The sequence below is a fragment of the Falco punctatus genome, assembly GCF_963210335.1.
Source record: "Falco punctatus genome assembly, chromosome: 7".
NCBI classification, from domain to species: Eukaryota; Metazoa; Chordata; class Aves; order Falconiformes; family Falconidae; genus Falco; species Falco punctatus.
This window is the reverse complement of record NC_137587.1, coordinates 26,264,590-26,287,995: the sequence shown is the minus strand read 5'-3', so window position 1 is coordinate 26,287,995 and position 23,406 is coordinate 26,264,590. Positions and strand designations below refer to the sequence as shown.

Sequence of the window (23,406 nt, the reverse complement as noted above, 5' to 3'; positions counted from 1 at the left end):
TTAAACTGAGTAAATTGGATGAGTCAGAGCCATGACTGTCTAGGAATTTAAGAAAATAATTGACACTCTATCTCCAAAACATACTGCATTTTTCTTTATCTTTGTGGTGGGTGTTAGATTAAGAGATATCTGCATAAACTGTGGCTGATAAAGAGAACAAGATGATCCTCTTTTTTGCATTTTTGCTTTGGTCTGCATTCCACAAAGCAGATCTGCTTCAGACATGACTCCTCTATGCCCTATACTCCCTTCCTTTACTATTTGTCCAAAAATCCCTGACATTGTTCATTGATTTTTTTCAAATCAGTCAGATTTGCCTCTTCTGTAATAACAGAATTGTTTCGCTATTACGGTAATAGTGTATGTACAACAAGGGACTGAAAGTAGAAAGCTAAAGGGCTGCTTCGAATTTTAGCATGGCAAGTTTCCCTCCACCCTCTGAATCCATAAATGAAAATAATTGGGCTGCAATGCCAAGAAATTAGTATCCTACCACAACTCCAGAATGCTGTGAAAACATAGCATTGCATAACTGTGATTTGACTGAATGGTATCATTATGACTAAAATTATCTAACGTTGTGTTGCCTTTTTGTTCATATCTGGCAGGAATCAGACTATCTCACCATGATACACAATACGTTTTCTAAATATGGGTGAAAAACTAGAACATTCTTCGGAACAAGTATTGCCTAAATACAACAGAAGTGAATGGAAAATGCTGGCCTAATTAGTGATATATTCTTGCATTTAAATGTGATCAGCATATCAGTCATCTTTAGAATGAAGTAAGCGCCTGTTACCAGGTGGAAAATAAATTAAATTGAACATTTCTCCTTCCTCAGAAAGTTGGTGCCAAAGTAGAAATGCATACATATTTTAAAAATCCTAATCTGCAATATTTTCAAAGAGCTAAAATTTAAAAATTACTATTTTTAAAATGTGGATTTCCTTTTAAAGATCATTGTATTTTGTCTTATGCTACCATAAGCTTATCCAAACAGTGTAAGTTTCTATTCCTAGTTAGTTTAATTCTTCTTGAATAAATGTGAATGAGATGTGAGTAAATGAGAGACAGTTGTTATGCACCATGACTAAAAGCAAAAAGTGACAGTCCGGGTTCAATTCTCTTCAAAGAGCAAGGATACACAGTATTCATGCCTTGGGACAAAGAACCCTCAATTTAAATTTTACGGACTTTGTATTTCTAGTTTCACTATTGCCAGTATTCCAGAAGGCATGGGAATTAGCTGCCAACATTATCTGTGATAGCAGAGGGTGTAAAGTGAAGCCCTCAAACTTCATTTTTTTGGGTAAGACAGCTAAACATGTATCTGAACACGTTTCCATACTGTCATAGAATCTCAATAGCTGCAGTTCTCATGGACTTCAGCTCCTGGAACATCATTAAAAATTGTTGACTACTAACTTAAAGTAAATCATTTCATCAGACCTGTCATTCAAATAAAAAAGAATTAGTGCAGTTTGGTTTTATATTTGCCTTTTCAAAAATTATTTTGCTAGATTATATGTCAGTGTGCTTCAACAGACTAGAAGATGAATGACCACTTTGCAGTCCTATGGTACAGGCTATGCGAACATTTATTAAATAGAACTGATACATGTAGTTTAGCTTAACAGTGCAATTGCATGTGTTGGTACATGTGATCTATATATACACAACACACGTACCCTAAGTTCAGTCCTGCTGTATAAGAGTATTTTAGAGTGATAAGCACAGTGTTTCCATGGTGTGCTTTATCTTTATTCCTTACCTGATTCATTTATAAATTCTACTTTAGTTGTGCTAAGATCAGGGTATTACAGACAGCATACATAGTAACTGACTTCTTGTGTTAGAAACTTTCTGCATTGCACTGAGCAAGATATAACACCATTTGATTTTAAATGTGCAATCAAAAAACATCTGGGTTTCTTTTGCAGTGTCCCAGAGCTGACTAAGAAAGTTAAAAGTCATTGACTAATTGTTCTCATTGTTCATATGGATGCATTACATCCAAATAGAAATAGTCCAAATAGAAAGCCCTGATACATTAAAAGAGCTATTTCCCCCTTTTCTCCTTCCTTCTCCAAAGGCATTTAATACAGTGTTAATTCTTAGAAAAAGTTGTCTTTTCCTGTAATTTCTTTTCCCCATAGCTTCTACTACTGTTCTGAGTGGTTGTACAGATAAAATGAATTTAAGGACTTCTGGACCCTTCAAGATGCAGTAATCCAGAGATACTAATGTTAAATCATGCCCTTTTCTGAAAAGGCAAACTTTCCATGCTTGTTTCTCTGTAAAACAGTGTAAGTACAGCACAATTCAGTACTGCTGTTACATGCACTGTCAATATTATATATCGTTGTTTGGCTAGAAACTATTGTTAAGTTATAACAAATAGAGTAACAAAGAAAATGTACACTTAAAATAATGGTAACTTAAATGTATTTATAAAAGTGTATTAAAAAGTGTAATTAGTTCATGAGCATAAAACTCATACCCATATGAATTACCAGCTTGAAAATTCAAATTATTTTATTGTGCATGACTTGACAATGCAGATGGGAGTAAATTGAAATCTAGACTCAACAGTTGTTCAGCTCCTTCAGTAAGGGAAGGAATATCCAAGAAGGATCCCAGGAAGGGAATTGTGATTTAGTTCAGCTCCAACTTAGACAATGCCTTGACCCATAGGGAAAACAATTTATTGCAATCTGTTCATCTTACTACCTTCTTTACATAAGCCTTTTGCAGCTTACATTTGTGTTAGGAAGCAGTGTTAATACTCTTTCTTCTACTTCTTTTATCATCCTCACTGAAAAGGAACTATCTAGAGACTTTGATCTGGATATGACCTGCAGGACACAAGACGCTTTACTGGAGCAGGACTAGATCTCTCTACCATGCAGGATTGAGCCATAGAAGAGAAATGCAAGTTGCTATAATAAGCCAAGTGCAAAATTGGATTACAAAGTCATTAGAGGCTGTAGTTGTTCAGCACCTTTTAGGCTCTTGGGAAAGATTATTAAACAAATGAAAATGGTTTTAGAACTAAGCATTCTGTTCTTTCCAAATAAGGATTATTATTTTTAAACTTCTTATTATTATGCATAATACTGGATTGTATCACATATAAAATTCAGTTTATGAAAACCTATAAAAGTAGGTCTATGCCTATGTAAAAGTGTTAAACCATGATTTTTCTCCCTGTGTGTCTGTTTCTGTAGGTTGGAAGTTTAGAGAAAAAAAGCTTGCTTTTCCTCCTTTATTCTAAGGTTTCTGGACCGTTTTTCCAAACATGAGTGCCTAAATAGACACTTCAAACTACCTAAAATCACTACATTTCTACTTATTTAAATTTTTTGTATTTAAAATTATTAATTTATTTAATTTTGTACTTAAGAGAAAAAGTTTGGGAATAAGTCTGTGAATATTATCCTGCAATTTTTGTCTGTTGCCCCTTTTTTGATCGGTCACTCCTGAAAAGAGTTTGTTGTGGTCATCTTTTTAAATCCTTAAATGGCTGTAGGCTGCCCCTTAACCTCTTCTCTGCCAGACAAAACCAGCCCTACTCCCTCAACCTCTCCTCCTGTCATGAGCTGTAGACCTGACACTCCTGTTAGCCTTCCTCTGAGCCCTCTTCTGTTTCTTCACACCCTTCTTGAAATCTGGGCCCCCAAACTCAATCCAGTAGTTTAGGTGCAGCCTCACTAGTGCAGGTGGAGAAGGATAATTAATAACTTCCCTTGATGTGCTGACTATTGTGCTTGTAACAACCAGCATGTGGTTTGGCAGACTTGCAGTAACAGTGGGCAGTGCTCAGGGAAAGGGCTTGTATTCAGCCTTGCATCCCGTATGACCTCCAGGTTCTTTGCCCCAGGGCTGCTGGGCAACTTGTTGGATCTCAGCCTGTATTGAGCCATGGTGGTTGCAGACGTTTGCACTTGTTGAACTTGAAGATATTTGTGTTGACTCAGTCCCTAAGTCTCTCAGAATCCTCTTCTTCCAGGAGATGAAATAATTTGAAGATACACTTCCGGATTTAGATTGCTTTTTCTAGGTTCAATAAATTAGGGTTCACTTCCCTTTTTCACTAAAAGAAAAAAAAAATCTGGGTTTATATATTAGTTTCTCAAAGTTCCTTAGAAGAATCACATAATTTCTCTGTTTTGTGGATGTATGATACAGATAAATATATTCAATATTTTGATATGTCTGACCATTCTAATAGTAAGCATACTATCAATGGTAGTTATTGTTGATACCCTTCAACTCTTGGCAGCATTTGAGTGCTGAGGCCCAGGACATGGCAGCGGAAAAATCCAAGTGCAGGGAGCTCTGCTGGTATAGCTCTTGTTCGACTCCTTGTGCCTATTAGAGCAAGGCTATGTTTGAGTCATGACTCCAGTTTTGCCACTCACATATTTTGCTCTGAGGACTGGCTCTTGGCTGCCTGAAAATGCTAAGAATCACCTGATGAAAAAAAAAAGAAAAAAAAAAAAACGAAAAAAACCTACCAAGTTGGGACTTACTGTAAAACAGCTTTTTGAAGTGTTCTCCATGTTCTGTAAAGAGAGGAAAAAACCTTTTCCTGGAATAAAATATGGCATTTACAGAAAATTTCCTCCTTGAATCATAAAGAATAGGCATAACATATCATTGTGCATTATGCTTCCTATAATTACCATAACAAGAGCCTGGCTGGAGGGAATATTTTCTTACTTAACTGTCTCTGACAAATGACCAAGCCTTTGAGACAAGTTAGGCTAAATCATTTGTTTTTCTGAGACCATCATTCACTTATCTCACAATACCTGTCCCCAGAGGTGGTAAAGATATGTGAATTATCGGGACAGGAAAACCACCAAATTCTGCTTGACTACAGTAGACTGCCTTATCTTATCCACTCTTTGCATCTTCAGGTAAAGTATGCTTTCTGTCTCTTAATTTGAACTCTCACGTTAGTACTGTCTTGATGTACTTTCCATTAAATTCTGTCTTGTAGATGCAGAACGTTTTGTTGTTTTAGTAGGCATGCAAAGTATCAGGAAAGATAACTAGCATCTCTAAAGATTACTTTTTTTCAAGTATTTTCTTCAAGTTTTTGACTTTCAGTTTTTCAGAAGTACACTGGGCTGCACTGGAAGAAACAGCAGCAAAGTTTATCCCATGATAGAATAGCTCATCTACCCTAGTATGTCAGAACATATTTTTGAAATAATAAGTGAATGCTTCTGCTTTGGTTGCAATGTCATTAGCAGCTAGACAATTTTATTTGACTGTTTTTTCCTCTCCCTTTGTCCCCAAACAGAAAAAAATGTACAGATCAGAGCTGGATAAACTGTTTACTAATTTCCTGTCAAATTCTGTGCCTAGTTTAAATTTTTCAGAAACATTTATTCACATTTATCAGAAAGAAATATAAATATTGTGTTTGGGGTTTTTCTGCTTGAAATGACTTTTAATTCTTTTCATTGTATTACAAATAAGCAAACCCAAATTCTAAAAATCTCCTTAGAATTCGAACAATAGTGGGAAGTAGCAACACTTTGGTAATATTCTGTATTATATGTAATATGGGGTATGTAATATCCCACATTAGCTTTTCAGGAATATGCAGATAGATTCAATTCCAAGTATTTTTTGTAGGTTCTTCCCTCTAGAATTCCTGCTCCATGCAGGTTCCTATGATAAAAAGTGTCAGTCAGCCATGAGTTTGTAGCACTAAACATTATTTATTTTTTACTTCCTTATTACTGTAAACTTTTTCTATCAGATCTTCTTTCCCACATGTACAGTATGCAGCTCAGTCCTAAGTATGTAAACCACCTGCTATTCCATTCTCAAATGTGCCTTGACTACAGTCTGCCAATTGTTGATTTTCACCAGATTATGCAGCAATTAAGATGAATTAGTAAAGTGTGAGACAGTGAGAGAGAGTCAAATAGATCAGTTTAACTCATACTTTCAGACTATCAATCAAAAAATCTTATTTTCCTGGAGTTGGAACAGGATGGATGATAGGAGCTCCTGAGAATTAAAAAAAATACGGTTTAATTATGCCACACATCTGTGTGTGCAGAAACAAACGTGAACAGATTTATGTCCTTTAAAAGATCCTGCTCTTACATGTCAAACGCCATCAAGCCAGTTAAACAACTGACTGTGTATATACATATCCCACCAAGAGGCAGTGGAAGCTATTCGATAACCCCCCAATTAATTATTTTATTACAGACCACAAGTTAAATGCAAGTTAGGCAAACTGAATAAAATATGAAAATAATTTTTAATATTATTTGATCTTTAATTTCTTTCATTGAGACCAAAATCTTTTCTGTTTTGCTAAATGAGATGAAATTGACATTTGTTAAGATTAAGTTTAATAGTAAGAGTGTTGAGGGGACTGAGATACAAAAATCTTACATTTCAGACACATGGTGCAAGACATTCTGAAAGTAGATAATGATTTTACTATTGAAAAAATTATAATATAAACATGTCATTAGAGTTTCAAGAGGGAAACTGTCAGTGGAGAATTTAAGTATTAGCAGCTTTTGACAGAAAATACAGTATTAGGACATTAGAGACTACTTTTGTATTTTTCCTCCCTTTGCCTTTGACATTTGAAAGTGTTTGGAAAAAAGTATCACTATGACTAAAATAAATTCAGCACACTTCCCCTTTAGCAGTTATAGAGCATTTCAACAAAAATTTACAGATAGCAGATATTTCTGGTATTTAAAATACAGTTTCCTAGTAAAGGTAGAAATTGTTTTTATTTTTCTGAAACAAGGAGACATAAGTATTTATTTTCTTCTGGCATCAAAAGCTTTTGATCCTACTTTCTAGACTTGTGACAGCATAAATCTTTTCTATAAAATGCTTGCAGGCTTGTAAGGTTTTCACTCACTTTGGAAGAGCCATAGTCTACTCTTTGTGAATGAATTCTGTATGTGGATGCAGGGATGTGGTAAACAGTCACAATACTAAACATTTTCTCTAGCCCAAAATGTTTCTTCATCCATTCATCTGTTTATAAGGTCACTGAGATACCAGTGTGATAGGTGACCTTATAAAAATCATGTGGCTACAGAAAGCTGCATTATAAGGGAAGAATGTTGAACACTGTGTCCAGATGTTGCTTAAAATAGGTTTTCAGATATAAAGAACCAAATATGAAAACATTATGGCAAACATACGATTATACAAATTCTTCCTTTGAAGCCAAAGGGAAAGGAGGTCACATTTATTTTGAAAGCACTTTTAATAGGAAGGGGAAGGGATAAAGAAGAGAAAAGAAAGACGTGTTAAAATACAGTGGTGCTCCAGAATGATTGATGAGAAGATGTAGTCTCAAAGAGAAAAAAGGCAAATATAGATGATTTACCCTTCTATGTTATCAGTATACAATTGTTTCTTGCTGTCTCATGCGTTGTCTAATCTATTTCCAAATATTCTCACCTTGTAGAATTATGTCTGTTCGATGGATTTCAGTCTCGTGAAATGTTTTGCTACTATTCATCTTACTACCTTCATTTTATAGTATTGTTATTTTCTTGGAGGTTCATTCTCCCTGTACCATGCTAAATAAAGATTTTCTTCCTCAAGGTCTATAATCTTCAGATATTCATAAAATCCCATCTTTTTATTTAGCCATTTTGGACTATCTGTCCTCCTAAAATAAGTTTTCCTTATTACTCTTCTATCTCTGAATATCCTTTCTGTCATTATTATTTTATAAGATCGCTACTTAGGGTGATTTTGCACCCATGACTGCATCAGACCCATGTAGGGGACATGGTAAAGATGATGGACTGGGTTAGTGTGAAGTGTACTGGTAAAATTTCTTGCTCATCCAATATTGTTTTGGATACAATATTCCTTCAGTTTCAAGAAATACATTATCAAGGCTGTGGCCACTGACAATGTCTGCTCCTCAGAGACAATAATTTCTTTTCAGATGAAAAGAGCAGAGGCAAGGGACAATTATTTTGTCTCCCTCTGCCCCAAAGGCAAAAAGCTGCTGAATTTGAGACAAATTTGTATTTTTGTCAATTAGCTTTAAAACATTCTTCCACACAGTTTCTTCTCAGTGAGACTGCCATTATTCTTCATTAATAAGATTCAGTATATCCGTATTAGGAATGCATATTTATTTTAAAGCTAAAAGTTTTCAAGTTATTTATAGTTTCATACCTGCTTTATTTAATTTTAATCAATTACAAAATAATGTGGGTAACAGCATAATAGAACTTAGCAGTTCTGTAGAATTCCATTTATGAAATATTTTATAGATGATAACAAATTATGATCATACAACTTCTTACAAGTTGGTTAAAAATATATAATCCTTGTTTAAAGGAGTGGATTGGCCTACATATTTTTAGTGGTCTGGGTTGGGTGTGTTGGTATATGCGTAACCAAGTTTAAATTCCTAAAAAGTCTGAATTTACAAAAAGCTGATGATACATAACTTTGAACTCACTGGGTGTTCAGCAACCCGAAGTTCAGGCCATAAGGTTTCCATCACCGAGTACCTAAAATCAGAAGTTTAAAAAAGTGCCTCAGTTAATTTATTTTTAAAAAAATCCCAACCAACCAAACCAAACCCCTTTGGTATAATGCAGCCCTTTAGACCCCTAAACTTGCAGTATAGCACCAAGTTAACAGATATTTCATTTATTATATCTTTTTTATATATATAATCTTGAGTTTATGTGTTCAGATGAAGAGTATTCCTTGCAAGACTAATGGGCCTGATGTGCAGGGTTTTTTTCTTGTAGCAGTATCTGTAATGTGATCGATACTTTGCAGAAAAAAAAACAAATTAAATTGCTGCTAAAAAATCACATCATGTACATATTATCTGTTCAGTGAATTATAAAGGAAGGATGAAGAGCTAATATTTTTAATATTTCACAGAAAAGTAAGAAAAGAAATAACATTAATTGTATTAAGTGACCCAGGAATATGTTATGTATTCGTATGTATTCAGCGTATTGTGCTGCCATCCAGAGGGACCTTGAAAGGCTGGAAAAATGGGCTGACAGGAACATCATGAAGCTCAACATGGAGAAGTGCAAAGTCCTACACCTGGGGAGGAACAACCACATGCAACAGTGCAGGGCCAGAGGCCACTCAGTCTGGGGGACTGAGCTGGGGCTTTGAACAAAATGACTTCCCCGAGGTCCCTTCCAACCTCAGCCATTCTGTGATGCTGTGACATTCCAGTAGTCTGCTCTGTGTAAGCAACTATATTCATGAAACTACTATGGCCCAAATTTCACTCTTTTCTTCGTGGAACTCGCGGTGACTGTTATCATCAGGTCAGGCATTTCATGGCAGCTGATGACTGTCTGGAACAGCTGGAGCCATAAGTATATTTGGCCAGTTATAGTGAAGAATAGCCAATCTAAAACTCATTATTGGTGTTAGAAAACTTTACAATTAATTGGAATTTAAAAAGTACTCTTACTATTTCTTTTTTATTCTTCCTTTAAAATCTTCTGTTTCCCACAACTTGAACTCACGGCTAGTATTCAAAGGTTTATTTTATATACACATATGTACAAAAATAAAGAAAATAATAGGAAAACATGTTTTGTAGTGTGTATATGTGTGTGTGTGTATATAAATATATATATCTAAAACCAAGGATGATAATTATTCCATTGCAGTTAACAGTCGGAATTGATGCCTCTCCAGCAGACCAATAACGAGTAGGTAAGAATGGTTGTCACAGGTGCACATCACACCGTTTATTGTGAATGAGATTCTTATTATTACAGAAAAAATAAATGCTTGCTGGTTTTGGCTAGCAGATTACTTTTGTTCTTAACTTTAACAAATTGTTTTTTCAGCTGGAATCAGAAGGCTTGGCCCATCGCTGTACTTCTCTGGTCCTTACTTGCTTTGTCTTTATTTTGCTTTATAGGAAGAAATTCAAAAGGATATTTTTAACCCAAATTTGTTCTTGCATTTTTTGTGTCCTGAAGATGATGGATGAGATTCCTTAATGCATTTCTAAGTGGACTGTTGCTTTTATCATACCCTTCTCAGGCAGGAAACAGATACCTTTACATTCTCCAAAGCTGCTTTTGGGATGGGCAGGGGGATCTTCTTTTCCTAGCTTTCTCTATTCTGCTACTGATCGAACTACCGGTTACTCTCACATATCAAATAGCTTAGTTCTTATTAGCTGCTTGTTAGTATTTGAGTGTCATTTGGGTTTTTCTTCTTTTTTTCAGTTGGCATGTTTCTTTGTCATGCAGAACTAGTTTTACCTGATACATAGATCCCAGTATGCTCTAATGGGAGTCACTGGGAGAGCTTGTTTAATTTTTACATCCAATTTGTGGGAGTAACGCAGATGTCCTTAACTTTCTGAAACTTGGTTTTAGATTATTGTATTGTTTCAAACACCACTGATTATGTTTGCCTATTATACTAGTAGTTGCTTATATGGTATATGTGTTGAAAATGTATCTAAGTTGGATGTACATGTATAGAATTGGTATAGGTATTCATATATGTATATAATATAGTTAAAATAGAATATCAGAAAGTCATGATGAAATTCAGAACTTTGATTTATTAATTGACAGTTTGGTGACCAGTCCACTAAGACTTCTATAAAACTTACATTATTTTTTAATACAGAGATTTCCTTTTTTAAATTAAATTGATTTTGACATTGTGCAGTAAATACCTAAGGACTTGCTCTTCATTAGTGTCAAGCATGCTTTTTTCTACCTGATTTTGGGGAGCATTGAGGACAGCTAGGATTGATCCTGAGTAAGCACTTTTATTAGGAATTTAATTCTGTAGAGTGCTGAAAATCTTTTCCCACTGAATGCTGCTGAAGGTTGCTAGGCATCTCAAAGGGTTAGTGACTATCACAGCTTGCTTAGCACATGGTACTACATATGTCGCTTGCAATCTCCGAATAGAACAGACTTCTGCTGCTATTGCTGTCACTATACATTATTCCGTGTGGTTTTGGGGTGGTTTTGCTGTGCTTAGAATGTGAGTCCATCCCTTATAAAATGGTAACATTCTGTGATTAGGGACTGCTGGATCAGCAAAAAAAAGTCACCAAAGATGTGGGAAGAGGAAATACTTGAAATTTTTTTATAATAGCAATAAAAATAATTAGTCCCCTGAACATTTCATATAAAACCTCTCTAGAATATTGAACCAGTCAATGACTGAGGCAGTGTGATTTTCTTACCAGCTTTGTTTGGTCCGTGTTCTTTTGATATTGTTGTGAGATGTGGATTCTCACATACTCTGTGCAATGCCAGCAGTATACAGGATGCACTTAAGACAAAATAAGCGTATCCCCAAAGCCTCAGGGCATTGGGCTGCCCTTTTGTTCCATGTAACCTATTGCAGAAATACTCACAGAATGACATGCTTTACTGCATGTCACCTTATTGCTTTATTATTAGCCTTCATAAAGGTCAGATGGGCCTGACTCAAATTCATGAGGAAACAATGCTGTACAAAATTGTTTTTCCTCATTTTATCTCTACTGGAGGACCTGCATATTTTTCTGAGGTCTGCAACAGTATTTTTGATATTATGTGGAAAGCAAAGAACTGTTTTCAATTCCAATTGTGGTAATCAATGAGATGTAAAATTGCAGCAGTTCCATGCTGCCTAGAGCCTCTCCTGACAAACCTCGTTTGGTTTGTCAGAATGCATAAAGCACTCACAAGACCATAGCATTAGCTCTCTCTCTCTCTGATGTGAATGAGCACAGAAAGAAACCAGCTCTTAAGGAGACATTTTCATTTGCTTAAATAACCCTGCCATGGCTGCAGTACAACAAAATCTTTCTGTGCTATGCATATTTCTTAGGATTGGAATAGGAACCTGTATGTGTAATACAAAAAAGCAATAAGCCCATGGACTAGCTCAATAATTATTTCAATTCTGAAAATGTCATTCAGACATAGAAGTCAGTCAAGGTAACAGTCCAGGTATGCTGTATTTTTAGCATATTTGTGACTATTAAGGAAAGTTACATTTCTTGCTGTACCTCTGTCTGTGACCATCTGGATTTAAGGAAGTTACAATATGGAACCTGCACCCTCCTTTTACAAAAACAGAGAATTCTTTTACCACAAGTAAAATAATTTTTCTAGGTACCAGCAACTCTAAGCCTTTGAAAGAAGTAAGCAGTCAGGAATCAACTGAATTATGAATTGTTGGTAGTTTCTTAGAAACTTTTACAGTATATATTCAGGAGGAAGAAACTCTCAATGCTGTATGTTTTGGAAGTATGTGGATTATGGCACATATCCAAAGAAAAAAAGAAAAAAAAAAAAAAGGTAAAGGTTTAGCCCCTAAATGTTTTCCTGTGGGTGTCAAGGTGTCATTATAGATGGAGCGACTGGATACCTTATGGCATTAGCAATGGGCAAGAAGCTTCTTGCCTGTGCCTCTGATGCAGATAACTGCAATCATCCCCTATCAATTCCTTGGAGGTGTTTATAAAATGTTCTGTTCTCATTTCCTTTGCTACTGGAGCAAACATCAGTTTTGTATAACAGCATTTCTCTTGACTACCTTAGCTGATTAGCAAAGATTTGAATGAATGTTTGCAAATAAGGTATTCTTTGTCTGCATTGTTTATTCTTTCAGCATAGAAATTAAGGGCACTGCAAATTTCTGTCTCATTCTAGAACTGGTTTCCAGAACTATCTGTCCATTTTCTTTATTTTGCTTAATGTTGATTTTCTGATGAATAAATATGAATAAAAAGACAACAGCATTGCCATTTCCAAGCTTTCATAAACTATGTTACAATTCTTGGCAGTGACAAAAAAATAATAATCCTAAATGTCATTTAAAATTGGGATTGTCATAGTTTAGGGATATGTGTTTCAAGTATTCCAGCTACTTTCTCAACTAGCAAGTCAGCAGAATATGAGTTTTCACCTTATGACTGGATTACATGATCTAGATTTAGGAAAATGAAGACTTTGGAGGTAATAACATGTAACATCTGCCAAGAGAGTAGATGGAGAGCTGCATGTGTTGGAATTGTTCTCTCCGCATGATTGTGTCAGGACCTCAGTTGCTGTAACTCACCAGTTGTGAGTTCTGGGCCACGGGTTGGGGAAAATTTATCAGGGAAAATGTGGAGAAAGATCAGAAAGAAGAGGTCTGAAATTCTTCCTAAAAGAATTTAACTGTTCTCTTAACCACTAAAACCAATCTTAGACAAAGGTGTGTCACAAACATGATTTTCTGTGAACTTCTGTTTCTGAAGTCTGATAGCAGCGTAATTTGGTGGGTTTGTTTTGGGGAGTGTGTGTGTGTGTTAATTGCTTGGGTATAAAAATCTCTTTCCCAAGTGGAAACTTGGCCTTATTATACTGGATCTCAGCCAAGGAATAATTTTTATTTCTGGAGAATATTTGAAGAAAGGCAGAAAATCTGGGTTTTTTTGTTTTTAAGTTTCACATTTATAGAGATGTTTTTATAGCAAAAATCGGATTCTTCTTTTAATATTTTGATACCTTGCTGAAATTTTGCTGCATGTAGATTGTCATTTGAATTAATGGTTTGAGTGGTTTGGAAAGTTCATAACTTTTTCTTCCTGGATGCGTTCTTTGCACTCAGGACTTAAATACAGTGATTGTGTATTTCCTTATGTTACTGAATGCAAGAGTAAAATATGTTCCAGATTTGGTTTTATACCATGCATTCTGAACTCTGTTCCCTGGTCCTGTGTTCATTGATGCCAGACAAATTAAGTAGATCTACAGTGCAGTTACCTGTTCCATGGAGAGATTGCGCCATGAATTTCTGTACGGCACAGTCCTGTACAACTGCAGTCACACAAGATGTGATTATTTTTTCTTTATTTTTAATTTTTCCTAATCTTGGCTAAAAATAGCCTTTCATAGGAACTGTTAGGAAGTTTCAAACAGAAATTGAAAAAGTGATCAAGCTTATAGCTTATAATTATCTAGGTAATATTTATAACAGTCTTTTCAGGTAGTTAAAACCACTGAAGATATGGTAGAGCTCAGTGAGGTCTTCTCTTCATCCTTCTCCTAGTATGATGAGGCAACCAAGAACAGAGAGCAGGGAGTTTGTCTACTGTAGGTTCAATTGATCTTGAATCTCTTCTTGAACTCTGTTCAAAAGGTATTCATGCTTTGACTATGCTGTTAAGTAGAATATAAGTGTTGTTCTCTGGGGTGTATTCTGGGTTACTAATCAATATATTGTCTTGTATCCATAGATACTTTTAGGTCTTTGAAATACTCTCATGAACAGTGTCTAACATAGACTGAAGTATAGAATTGATTTCCAGACCAGCTTTGGTTTACTGATCTTGAAGGGCTTGTATCTTCTGTGTAGTCTGGTTACAAAAGTATTAATCCCAGATAAAGGAATTGGAACCCAGTACTACCTTTTCAAAGCCGGATGGCAAACTTGCATGCTCCTTCTTTTCCTTTTAGCCTCAGAAGTTTTACATAGCTAGCAAACATGGCTCTGCTTCATACCCATGAAGTCTAGCAAATAGACTTATTTTCTGGAAGAGATGAAGTTCAGCCCATCAAGCCAAAGCAGGAATTGAACTGAGTTTCCTTGCAAATACTCTAACCCCTAGATTATATACAAAAGAGGAATGCTTGCACTCCTGTTCCTTTGAATAACCAACTTCATTCCCTAGGATGTGTGGGTATCCCAGGCTTTTAATTACCTCAAACAGAAATTTTGTGGGTTGCATTGCACTGGATTTGAAAAAGTAAACTAAATATAAGTGTAGAATAAAGGGAGGGGGTGGGGGAAGATGACAGTCCTGCAAGTATCTGTTGTCCATTTGCAATCAAAAAAGGGGACATTAATGTATAGATAATTCAGGTACATTTGTCATTCACAGTCAATATAAATTAATACTCCAAATAGTAAAATTCTGCTTGCAAAAGTTTCTGAAAGGCTCAACCAGATAACCTGCTTGCAGTTTAAGTCTGCTGTGAGACTTTAGAAGGCTTACTAGATGTAAACTTTACTTGATTCCAAATTTACAATCTGAAAATGCCTATATTTTAGGCCACTACATTTTCTGGAGTTAAAAATTTACAAGTCCATATATCTTAATGAGGACTCATAAAGCTGGGCAGATAATGAATATAGTATTTTTTTAAAATTTCAGCTCTGCCTTCTATCAGTTTGTTTTATTATGCTTGTGTGCATACTTCTTTTGCATGAATCTTATTTTGGCAGTTTTGGAAAACTGGGGTGTTGAGCTGGAACTGATGGCATTGTTTGCATCATGGTAATCAGTGTAACAGGAAGAAAGCCAGCATCCCTGGTGGAGTTGTCATAGCTATTCCTTTTTAACCCTTCTGAGGGAACAGAACTAATTTTAATTTGGAGGCAATTTCATTAGAAGAAAGAAAAGGATTTTGATGTCCTTTCCAGGTTGAAAGCCCCAGTTTCTTTTTCCAAAGCATTCATAGACTTTTTTGGCCTGTTTCCATCTGTTAAGGATGGGTCATCCACTGTAAACCACCCACATTGTACTATATGACCTATATGACCAATCACACAAAATCAATCTGTCAACATATTGTTTTTAATTATTTTAATTATATTTATTTTTGTATTATTGAAAACTTCTTTATTAGCAGGGAAACAGGTCATTATTTTATCAACAATTTATAGAGAGGAAATAAACTGGTATTTTTAACTGCTTTGCTTGTATACTAGTAGACTACACTGTTGTAATAGCACTCAATGAAAATCTTTTTATCTTTAATCCCTGATGGCTCGACACTGATTATTTTGTGGGTGTTTTTTTTTTCATTTTCAGTAACAATTTGAGGATTGCTCCCTGTTCCTTTGCAGGTAACAATGCATTGCACCTCCATTAATGCAAGCTTCAGCAAGTTCTTCTCAAAATGTTGTAGGAAGTATCAGTTATGCATCAGTCCTTGATTGTCAGTCTCCACCTTATATTCACCTCTTTTCATATAAACTTAGAAATTAGTTGAGATGTAACAAATGCAAATACCTAATGACATACTGTTGACATTCTTACCAGTGCTTTTGCTTAGCAGGCTCTTGTATTTTCTTGCTTATTAGAAAAAGGCAACAAGCTCTGGTGTAACAAATAGTATACAAAACCCCCTTTGAAATCCAGGTCACATATACCTTTATATGATCTATGAATTCAACACTGTGCACATTTCATAAGTAAAGAGTATTTTTTGTATCACATATGTTTATGTGTTAATAGTATGGTAAATTTCTATTGGCTGAAAATGAGATTTTAGTTGTATGAGACCAAATACAGATCTTAGTCAAAACCAGTATCTGACGATTTTGATGTCTGAGATTGATATTATTAAGTACAGCTTAACACTTCATTACTATTCTTCTTAAGATGTGTGTTTTGCCACAGATTTACAAATGCAGAAAGCAGTATGCTTCATGCAGGACTGCTGGACAATATGTGTAATGTCTTAAGAGTGAACTATTTTGTGTGTTGTTCTGTGGCAATCATTAGAACAATTTAGCAAGAATTCATATCATCATAATGACTGCATAGGTGTGTGTTTTATAAGATGTGCAGTTGTGGTACAAGCATCACTTCATCTATTGGCTGGAACTGGAATTACTCAAGAGATGTCCCACACAGTAGTTCCACCAGATAAATGAAGTTGTATTTACTTCTGGAGTATGACTGTTCGAGTTCTAGTTTGCCTCTCCTGTTTGTTTAGTGAGTCTTTTGTCCAGAAAAATGATTATTATATAGTCTCTGCATAGTCAAGCCATTCATGAAGTTAAATAGTAAGCTATCAACTGAAGTTGTATTATTCTTGATAGAGGGCTCCCACTGTTCATTTTGAGTTGGCAAAGGCAAGAATATTTAGTTATTTCTTTGCAGTACCTATTGAATGCAGTTCATCACTATCCTCTTGCTTTAAGACTATGCAATCTTGTGAATTTCTGAGAAGACTTTCCTTTCCTGGATTTATTGTCCCAGGTATAACAATGATGTGTAACTATGCACATATAATATAAGACAAATAGTTGTCTTCATTAGTATAAGACGAATCATATTCTTCATAGCTTTCTGAAGGAAATCTGTCAGCTAAAATGCAAGTGTCTTTGATACCTCAGGGAAGAAGTTTTTCTCATGTGTAACACCAGCAAATTACGTTACCTTCTTTTGCAATACCTTGAGGGCACAGAGGGCAGAAAATAGATTAAATAATGGGGTAGGTCTTTTGCATTAGTAATATATTTGAAACGCTCTGACTTGGGAAATGCATTGTGACTAGGAAGTTTCCACATGAACTAGTGAGTAGGGGCATCCTGTAGCTCCTTTCAAGCTGTTGGCTTCTGTGCTTTGCTTTTGGAGCTGATTTTCATTAATTCACTTCAAATTAATTACTGAAAACTCTAATAATTCGGCATTAAATAGCTAAAAGATTCCTAAAATTATAAGTAACATATAAACCAGCAGAGGAATGAAATTTCATAGAAAATCAGAATAATCCAATGTATGATAATAATAAAATTATTATTAATATACTTATTAATAGAATTTCAGGTTTAGTTTTTAAAAGAAACCCCAACATTTTAGGTGCTTTTAGAAAAAATGAATGTGTGTCTTTCTGTGATTAAAATAGGGCTCTGGAGCTCAAAATTGTTTTCTGAATTTTCCTGTGGCTCTGTCTTCTAAGACTGTCATCTTCCTTTTTTTTTTTTTTTTTTTTTTTTTTTTTTTAGAGATAATGATCCTAGCCTACTCCTTTGACAATCCTATATTATGGTATGGCAAAATTCCTCATAATTATTGCTAAGCTGAAACTATTTCAGATACCCTAGCAAGGAGGGAAAATGTAAGTCTAACCCTAAGAGTTCAGTGGAATTCAGTAGCACTCCTCCTATCGCTTTGTAGGCAAATTGAGTCATTTTTTCACCCAATGTTCACTTTTTTCTCTCTGGCCCATACTGTGTTTCATTTCAGCCACACTGAATTTAGCAGTTGATGAAGTTGGCAATAATTTATTTATTTTGCTGTACTTAAAATGCTAGGCGACACTATCAAATGTTCTTCACTTCAATCTCTTTTCTTTCTGTTTGTGAATGTCACACTGTGTTGCACAAACACAGCAGGGGTGAAAGCTAACACAAACGCATGTTTGTGTCTACAGCACAAAAAAATGTGTATTTATAAATGAACAAATCAGGTCAAGTCTTTCATAGTAAAAATAAATTAAACGGTCATTTGTCAGGCAAGTGTCTGGAGACTATTGTTAGTAGTCAATAGAAGTGATCATAATGGAGGAATATTGGCAGGGGGAAATATTTATAATGACATTTTGTGTTTATAAGCACATACACAGACACATATTAAAAAGACACTAGACCTGTTTTTCGCACTGTACTGTTACTCTGAAATGAATCACTCACAGCTTTGTATTAGGCTGAACAAGGCAAATGGTCTAGAAGATTGATTCAACACGGATTAACTTGTTTATTGATTAAATGTACAAAAAACATTTTCAATCAATAATATATGAGTGAATTTCTTTGCTGTAGCAGCTCACATAGAAAAGCTGAGCATACGATGTTAGAAATTGGTATTTATACCTTAACTCAACTTGTTTCGGAGAGAGAGCCATGCAGAATTACCTAATCTTCATCTGCCTAACTCAGATACAGAAGTATAAAAATATTAGAATACCGGGCATGCAACTATTCTTTATTTTGTTTCCATCTGGCATTTTTGAAAGAAGAAAAATGAGAAGTGTAATATGCAGAGAAATTATAGGTCTCATACAGGAAAATAATCCTTACTCAGGATTTCACTAAACAGAAAGATCAGGAAAAAAATGTAGTTACGACCTTGCAATAAACTGTCAAGGTTTATGGAGGTTTGGCCAATTCCTTAGTATAAAAAAAGTTCTATTCTGATAAGCATATAAAACAAAATAGAGCTCTGAAATAGCAGAGTATGTCAGCAACTGAAGGGAATGAAAACTGACAAGAACGCCTTTTCAAATCACCAAGAAAACACCAGTATCTGGTTTTACTGCACAGTGAGTCAGTAGTTATTCAGAGGTGAGATTTAACTTAACATCTTCATATTCATTGGTAGTACAGAATTTGTATAAAGATATCTTTCTTTGTTTAAGAAACTGTCTGAAGTAGCATTTTCTCTCTGTACCCTCTGGGACTGTTGAAAGTCTTATGTGAACATAGCACACTGCAATTTTCCTGCTTTATTAATTTTACCCTTACTTGTTATCTAACATGTAAATACCCAGAGCTCAGACACATTTTTACTAACAGCTTGTAAGTCATTCAAATTCATAAATAAAAGCATCTAATGTTATTTCACATGTCCTAGGGTATCCAAGGCTTCCACAGGAGCAGGCAGATAAAACAGGATCTACAAGAAACCGTCCTTTTCTGGAAGGGCAACTCAGGACCAGATGTAGTAACATAGAGTATCTAAAATAACTTCCTTTCTTTTGGCAGTTGAATACTACTGTTAGTGATATTTATTAAAAATAGCAGGAACAGTGTAGCTGTTTCTTCTGTTCATTTATTTTATTTACTATGTCATCATGCTAGCACATGCTACTATATTTTTTCTTTTGTTAAGTCTCCCTTTTACTAAAGTCTTTTTCATTCCTTCGAAATCTAGAAAAAAAAAATAACTGCTTTGAGACAATTACTAATGCCTGGTGATAACTTCAATGCACTTGTGTTATTTACTGCCAAATTAAATTTTTAGAAAATACTTAAAGATTTTAGACCAAAATTTGATCAGTTACTGGCATAAGTCTGAAGAAAAATCAGTGCACTTGAAATAAGGAGCTGAGCACCGGATTAATACTATTGATTGTTTTCAAAAGATTTCTTGCAATTCTTCTCAGTGAGATATTTAAGCAAAGATTATGCCATTATATTAACAATAATGTTCCTTTCATCTTCTTACTAAAACCTCATTTTCCTTATAGCATCCTTTGTTCAAACCTTCTTTAACATTTCATTTTTTTGTAGTTGATATCAAGAAAACTAAGCTATTTTCTATCTCTGTCTTTTCTTTTGAGGAACAGAGGAAGGGAGGAAGATGGCCAAAATCAGTCTTTTTGGTATACCTCTTCTTTTGTGAGCATAAGTGCATGGCAGGTGAGATTTTCCAGTGTAAATATGGTAGAATTAGTACCTAATTATAGTCTTTGAAATTTAGGATGAGACTGTTTGCAACTTATTTTTCATATATCTTGAGAGACTTCATTTTCTCTAGTTTTTGCTTGTTTCCAGAAGATTTCCTTTGGTAGCTGCTTCAGCACAATTCCCATCTTATTCAATCTGTAGGAAAGCTTTGATAACAATCTTTTATAAAAATGCATGAAAAAAATTCTTTCTATTCTGTTGTCTATTTACATCTTGAACTTGTTAAAAACAGACTTCTCACAAAAGTGAGAAAACAGACATGTTAAGTCTATGCTTCTGGTACTCATTAGCTTTATTTTCAGGAAATCTGGCTTAACATTGAAGAGCATATGAAATCATGATCATACTTTGCATGGGAGGGAAACACGATGCATACAGGTTTTGCTTTAATAATGCTACTCTGTGAAAAATGAATATACAATTGGGGAAACTGCTTCTCAATGAGCAACTACTTAATTTCAGTTTATACTTGGAATTTACTTGCATAAAAATAACTCTCAGGAGTACAAATTGAGAGATTTTCTGGCAACTATGAACTTATTGTGTAGAACGAGAGGTAAAGCAACTTAGAATTTTTTTTCTAGTGAGTCCATGAATAGAAAAAGAAATCCCAAATCTCTGTTTACTCCCAGTAACTTTCTTCCTCCTATTTAATGAATCATTTTGCACATTTCAGTTTACATGGATGTTTTCACTGTTCATAAGTACCTCTGAAAAATAGATCTCTTTGAACCAGCAGGTTATTTTTGAATAATTTTCTATTATTCATGTGGTTGCTTATATTTTATTTCATTGGATACTGGTATACCATCCAATGTATTTTTTGTTTCCTGTTTCAATATTAAGGAGATTTTTTTAAAGAATGTACTTGTTTCATGCTGTTAAATTTGGGGTAAATGAATATTGATGCGTGAGTATATGTCTATACCAAGATTTACAAATTTTTCCATAAATCCTACAATTGTCATGTTTAAAACAACCTTATCTTTATGTATATAGCTCGTTGGTAAGAAACAGAAAGTGGAAGTTAAGAGATCTGATTTCAGGTTCATGTTCAGTCACAGATTCCCTGTATGTTCCTTAACGACAAGGCACAGCAACAGATCAACTTAATCAGAAAGAAATGTAATGGAGTGATCAAGGCGTATTGCTGTGTCTCAAGACACATTGACCTGTTATGTCTCAGGCTGCAGTTTAATCCAGAAGTAAATGGAAACTTTTCCATATATGTTCAGGCGTCAAAAGTAGTGAGACACAGAAACCACATCACCGCCGTGTGACCCCAGGCTATGAACACTTGGCATGCCTTTACCTCATCATTTGGAAGAGCTTGATAAGCTCTCTGATACACATCTTTGACCATCACATTCTGAGTCTTTTTTTTTTTTTTTTCTTCTTTCTGATTGTAGAAGGGGGCTGTGTGATCAGGGTATGAATTATTTGCAAATTGCTGTTTGAATAGAATTGGCAAGAAAAAATATGTAGTGTAGGGATATTTTCTGTGGAATCCTCAATTTTGCACAAATAATAAAGGAAAAAAAAAAAAAGTATGGAAACAGGCTCTTCCAGGAAAAGCTGATGGCTGGTTTAGAGAGAAACAGTTCACATCCAGTTTCAAACTACTTATTATAATAAAGTAGTCCCATCCATAACTTCCAAACTGTCCCACTTTGAGTCTCAGACACAGCAGGAGACCACTTTTAATATCCATTTCTCTCCAATGCTTGGATGATGGAGAAACTGCTGGTGACCAGAGTTTGCAGCACAAACTCTGTCTTAATGTTAAGTAGAAGCTCCAGGTTGCATGAAAACAGCAGCCTTACATAAACACCTAGTATTTCACAGTGAAAAAGCTTATAAAAGAATCAAATCAATAGGCAGCCAAAGAAATATTGGTGCTTATTACATCAGGAGCTTTCTACACAGACCCAGCTTTTGTCTCACGGAAAGTGGGATTTCCTGAGTTCCCAAGCAATTTCAAGGAGGTAGCTACCTCTCTGTGCAAAACCAAGGACTGTGTCCTTCACTGAGACACTGAGGTGACATGTTTGGAGTCCAGCGTTAGAAGGAAGGAACAAACACCTCTTTGTTTCTGCATCCTCCTTATAGACTTTCTCATAAATAAATATATAAATGGAAACTCTCTAGAGTTAGGATAGACTAAGAAAGCACTGTGGAGGTTGCTAGGCAGCCGAGGCCAAAGGAATAGAAAGCAGGCAGGTCATTGAAACGCAGCATCCGTGACTTACGGGTTATCTGGAGTCACCATTTACTCAATTGTCTTTTGTCATAAACAAGAGACAGTATAATTTATTTTCCTTTAGTGAATGAGCAATGTTTTTAAAAGATTTTGAATAAAAGGCCAGTTTTAGATGTCATTACTATCAGCATTTTTGAGCTATGAAATTACATGTATGATTATTATTTCTAAAGTTTATTTTCATTGTCTATAACAGGAATTTGGTGCAATATATCCAGGCTATAACTTTTGTCAAATTTTCATTTTTACTACAATATGCATATAAGACTCTAAATGAAGGAAGTTTCCAATGCTAGAAGTTATACCTTGCCCTCAAGAGGTGTCTGTGTTTCACTGTCGCTAATGACAGGGAGCGACCTGACTTCTACTACCGTACCCTGTATGATGTATGATGAAGCTACTTATACAGAAATATAGCAGTAACACACCCCCCCTGGCTATATTACTGCTAAGCATGCAAAAATACAGGCATTTCCAATAGGCAAGTTTTTGATGTGCAAGATTAGGTGATCACATTAGGTGATCAGACTATTTGCTGCATTTGAGATCTCTGCTTATATTTGTGTCTTAAAGTCTGCTTGAAATTAACTGTGCCTTCAGCAACTGTACAAGTACATTGAGGGAATACGGTAATCCTACAACTCCCCTCCCTTCTCAGATAGTGTAATGACAGTTCTATATCATGTTTTAGTCTACTTATTCTCTCCCAATGTCTTCATATTATGTCTCTAAAAGATTTTATTGTTACATCACAGTTTTTCAATATTTGTTTCTTCCACAGGGTGGATGCTGTGGGGAGGTCCAGGCAGCTCTGTGGAACAGTCTCCAATGGGCTAGTAGGATGAGAAGGTCCAAGGGTGGTTTGGGAAACGAGGAGAAACATCACCTCCCAAGACGGTAAACCTACTGCAAAG

The 23,406-nt window shown here is 35.2% G+C and overlaps 1 protein-coding gene across 21 annotated transcripts in view; it reads left to right on the top strand.

The window, feature by feature from the left end:
* The window catches only part of LRRC4C (leucine rich repeat containing 4C), a 548,895-nt gene that overhangs the window by 460,380 nt on the left and 65,109 nt on the right, over window positions 1–23,406 (top strand). For 14 of the 21 annotated variants that reach the window (XM_080396367.1, XM_080396365.1, XM_080396369.1 and 11 more), the window contains one exon: window positions 1–23,406. This exon is cut by the window's left edge. The gene's annotated coding sequence lies outside the window, so the exon portion shown is untranslated. The other 7 variants (XM_080396377.1, XM_080396371.1, XM_080396374.1 and 4 more) reach the window with 5 other exon arrangements.